The 5149-nt window shown below is 39.1% G+C and overlaps 1 long non-coding RNA gene across 2 annotated transcripts; it reads left to right on the plus strand.

The window, feature by feature from the left end:
- Positions 1-3316: 3316 nt before the first annotated feature.
- LOC109197983 (uncharacterized) lies at positions 3317-4451 on the plus strand. Of its 2 annotated transcripts, XR_002058989.2 has the most exons (4): positions 3317-3359; positions 3521-3652; positions 3737-3959; positions 4043-4451. It is a non-coding gene; the product is annotated as an uncharacterized LOC109197983 (long non-coding RNA). The 2 variants fall into 2 exon arrangements; XR_003217530.1 differs by lacking the exon at positions 4043-4451 and having other exon boundaries at positions 3737-4023.
- The last annotated feature ends 698 nt before the right edge of the window (positions 4452-5149 follow it).

The following is a 5149-nucleotide window of genomic DNA, read 5'->3' on the forward strand; positions in this document are numbered from 1 at the left end:
AGACTGGTGTATTCAGCGAGTTTGTGGTTGAACCCAGATCCATTTTCTTCTATCAACGGTGGTGCAGGAACTGGAAAGTCACATCTGATTAAATGTATTCACTCTGAAGCATCAAAGATCCTGAGCAGACTGCCTGCTAATGCAGAAGAAGCTGACATATCAAATCCAACTGTTTTACTGACGTTCATTTACTGGGACAGCAGCTTTTTCTATCAATGGCTCTACGTTACATTCTCTACTGAAACTACCCAGGAGTCTGAAACCACCCATTCAAGGACTTGGTAACAACTGGATGAAGTCAGATGTGAGCTTATGAATGCCGAAATTATTGTTATTGATGAGATTTCAATGGTTTCAAAACCCCTTTTTGCTTATGTGGATGCAAGACTGAAACAAATCAAAGGCACTCAGAGACCTTTTGGTGGAATGTCAGTTTTAGCTGTTGGAGATTTTTACCAGCTGCCACCAGTGCGACAGTCTAGCCTCTCTGTTTTACGATCCAGAACAGATTGACCTATGGCAGGAATTTTCAGATGATCACTCTAACCGAGATCATGCGTCAGAAAATGATGTGGCCTTTGCAGAGATGTTGAACAGGATTAGAGTCAAAGAAAAGACAGATGAGCTTTCTCAGTGCGACAGAGATTTGTTGTCACAGGCTGTGACTGTACCAGAAGAATGTCCAATCGAGGTCTACACATTATGCCACCAACAAGAATGTTGAATCCCACAACACAGATACGCTCAAGAAGCTTCATTCAAACATTATAATCATCAATGCAGACGATTTCCAGAAGGATAAATACAGGCAGAATGGCAACGAAGAGACAAACCATTTACAGGTGGGCGAAATGATTACCCGACACCCTGAATGTCGCTGAAGGAGCCCGAGTGATGCTGACCAGAACTTGGACACATTAAACGGTTTGGTCAACGGTGCTTTTGTATACTGGTAAAAGTGGTGAGATCTGAAAATGATGGACACATAATTAAACTGGGGCTCAGAATGGACAACCGGCAGTCTGCAAGAAACAACCGCAGTGCTAATGCAGCATCTGATGATCTGGTTACATTGAGAGAGAGAGAGAGTCTGAAGTTTAAAGGAGCATACGCAGACAGTTTCCTGTAAAACTCGCATTCGCCTGCACAATTCACAAAACCCAGGGTCTTACAACACAGACAGCTGTAGTTTCAATGAGAACATTTTGAACCAGGTATGGCTTATGTTGCCTCAGCAGGGTGACGTCTCTCAGTGGACTCTATTTACAGGACTTGGATGAGAAAAGATTTACGCCAATCCGAGGTAACTGCAGCGCTCCAAACCATGAGACAAGCCAGCGTGAGGAAATGATGCCTCTTCTTCAGGTCAGAGAAATAGCCAGCAGACCTGACACTCTTACACTGATCCATCACAATACGGAGGGTTTGCCATCTCACATCAGTGACATCAAGAGTCATCATGAAATGTGTTTAGCAGATGTTTTGTGTCTCACTGAGTCTCACCTCCAAGCTCCTTTGTTGCAGACAGTCTTCATTGGACGGCTACACAATGTTCAAACGCAACAGACATGTGTCCTACACAAACTTTCCTCACATGGCCAGCAGAAGTGGTGGTGGAGTTGTTGTGTATTTGAGGAATCATTTTCAGGTTCAGGTAAAACAGTATCTGCATAATGTCACTGATCTTGAGTTTTTAGTGTTGAAGGTTCAGGCTCCATTCCCTGCGCTCATTGCTGTTGTGTACAGACCTCCTGACTACAGTTTGACACCATTCATGCAAAACCTGGTAAGTCTTTTAGATTCACTTGAAATAATGGACTGTCACCCAATCATTGTGTGTGGAGATTTTAATGAGAACCAGTTACAGAGTGGAAGAAAACAGATTCTGGAGCAGTTTCAGTCTAGAGGGTATTCACAGCTGATCACTTCTGCCACTACAGACAAGAACACCCTGCTTGACCTCATTTTTATTTCTCAGCCACAGCAGAATCTTCATTCAGGTGTCCTGAGGACATATTACAGTTACCACAACCCTGTATTTGTGTCCTGTCCTCCAGCCAATCATGAAGTCGCCTGGTGAGTTTTGAAACAATTACAGATCATGTTTGTCACAGAGTTTACTGATTGTAGAGCATGAAAAAGATTTTTGTTGATAATGGAAGGCTTCCCAAAAATTCGCTTCCCTGCTCTGTTTGTAAGAAGACCATCTTTCAATTTATCAAACCTTCTCATTGCAATGTTATTAATCATTTCACCAAATCATGGCTGTACTTCATGCAGAGCAGGGAGATCTGCCTTCTGTTATCATGCACCTCTGATCTGAAATGTGCTGCAAAAAGTATTAAACAGACATCATTTATTTTTATTCTCATGTTTTAAATGACTAAATTACTATTTTAAAATGCATTTTTTCATGGATGTTAATGTCATCTCCTTTTTGATACTTTTATTTATTGTGACATGTATCTCAACAAACGAGATCGAGAAATAGTAAATAAATAAATCCCAGATAAATGCAGGTATTTATTATTGGTCACAGACAATTATATTTCTTGATTATAGTAGATTTTGTAGAATCAAACGTTGTGGGAATGAATGAGTTTTTGCTTATCATGTTTTATAGGTAAAAAATGTCAAAAGTTTTAAACTATCTTTAGGCTACCAGAGATGTCTATAATGATACATTATGTAGAGAACAACATTTTACAGCTTACAGAATTTGTATAAAAACTGATTTAGAAGTAAATGGAAAGTTTCTGCATCCATTTCTGACTTGGCCTTTATCCGGGTGGGTTGGGTTTGGGTGGATAAAGGCCAAGTCAGAATTTTCTGAGCAGCTGCAAAAAGACATCAGAAAGCAGGGGCTTTAGGTGTAGCCCCCGCTTTCTGATGCACTAATTAGATTTAGTAACTGACACCCCATACCAGCATTACATAAACACTTGGGGCTGAGCTGGGTGGGTGGGAGGGTGGGTGGTGTTACAAGCACTTTATGTTTTGTAGATATATTTTTCAGACAGGGCACACACAGTCCTGTTTCCTTTGAGGCAAAACCTTCAAACGTCACCATCCTCAGCTGAAACAACAACATCTTAACACCATCTTCATGAACTGCTGAGCCAAACCTGATCCATCAGTGCTGGACTGCACAGATAACTACATGCCACACAGGGACTGCTGTTTTATGAACTGCCATACCAGTGTGTCTTCAATGGAGAAGATGACACACCCATCACCTGACCTCCTGCCTGATCACCATGCTGCCACACTACACACCTCTGAAACCATCAATGATGACTCATACTGAGGAAACTGTATTTCTTGTCAGAGATGCTCAGTGATCCTCAGAGCAGAGAGAGGTATGATTCTTTATCTTTGATAAAAATGTCAGTGCTTTTAAATCCTATTTATTGCATAAATAATTCCATACTGAAATTATTATACTCGTTGACACTTTTTGAGTTTAATTGACATTATGGATTACAAATCTATGCTTTTTCTACTCTGTCTCTCTGTGCAGGTACTGCTGTCTTCTGAGTTCTTCAGTGTCCCAACTGAGACATTCAAACCTCATCACAGAGCTCCTGTCTTTCCTCACCATCATGTGAGTGGGAGATTGCTCTGGAGTCTGGTGGCCTGCAGCACCTATGAGGTATTTCAATATTGTTCATTTTATAACTTATTTGTAGTTTTTAGGCCTTAACACAAATAAATGTTCCCTTTTCTGTATTTTTAGAACAAGCTCGTCCTGTGTGCCTGCATTCCAGCTTCTTAGACTCTACGCAAATGGACACAGTATCAGTGTTTGACCACTCTTACAGACACCGACTTCTGTCAACTCACTGCTACTGATCAGGCACCTCACTCCAGGAAGACAGAGGGTTGCAAGCCTGTCATCGTTTCCAGTGTGGCTTTGTATTCTTGGGGTAGCATCAGATTTTTCCCACAAATATTCAAAGGTAACACTTATTTTAAGCTTAGTTATTAAATCAAAAGTCTTCCCTTGTGTTAATTACATTTTATTTGTTTTTGTTTCTTTTAGATTTATATACAGTGATCGGACGTGGTGGAGCTTTGTTAACTGTGTGGAAAACATCTGTTTGTGATGCTATTTACAACGAGGCTGTAAGGTGACAGTTTCCATGTAATTTCAATCCTTTTACTAAGCAAAAACATGTTTGCAATTAACATATTTTTTCAGTTTTGTCTTTTGGATTTATGGTTAACATTCCTCTGTGACAACAAATACTAAACTGGTCCAAGTGACCAGCATATAATTGGCCGAGGGTAAAAAGGACCACAATGAATTTTTGACTGTGTTTGTGTCACCAGATTTAACAAACAATATCAGATATATGAAACTGAACTCTGGATTAATGTGCAGATATACTGTTTTTTGTGGGTGGTTTTTGTTTTTTGTTATTTTGTAGAAGAAACCCAATCTATTTACCCAAACCATATAACTTGTTTTGATAAATAGTGGATTAATATATTTAAGTCTATAAGTATAGCAAGCTGAATTCATACAAACACACAGCTCTAAATCTTGAATTGTAGGATGTACAAAAATGATCATGTGATTATTATGGCCATTTAAATAACTATATCTATTGAACCATTACACGTATTCTTTATAGAAATTACACAATCTCAAAATGTGAAAAAGTGTTTAAGAGAAAAGATAATGTGTGTTTGTATGAATCCTGCCTTAGTATGGGGTGTCAGTAACTACATTAGTATAGAGTAGGTCTAACAGTGGTTTTCCACATCTCCTCTAATATATATAGATAATGGGTCAGACATATAAAGTCATTTTGAAAAGTTCATGAAGGTCTCATCCATTTATAGGTGTTCCTCTTTATCATTTTATATCAGGTCACACAGCTGACTTGAGTTTTGATCAGAGTAGAACCATAACATTCATGCTAATGGTTCTACTGTTTACAGTTACTTTATGATGGATTTCACCCTGGTCACAGCACTATGTAAAAAGCTGTTAGAGGTAAAGTTAACCCAATTAATACCTTATCATAAGTCACTCTCTAACGCAGGGCAGTGGTTATTTTTAACTGTAATTTATTCTACAACAATGTTCTTTATTTGATCCCTGTTTCTTTAAATATGTGCATCGATTGGTCAGCTGTGTGAC

This window comes from Oreochromis niloticus, unplaced genomic scaffold (assembly GCF_001858045.2).
Source record: "Oreochromis niloticus isolate F11D_XX unplaced genomic scaffold, O_niloticus_UMD_NMBU tig00001559_pilon, whole genome shotgun sequence".
Lineage (NCBI taxonomy): Eukaryota > Metazoa > Chordata > Actinopteri > Cichliformes > Cichlidae > Oreochromis > Oreochromis niloticus.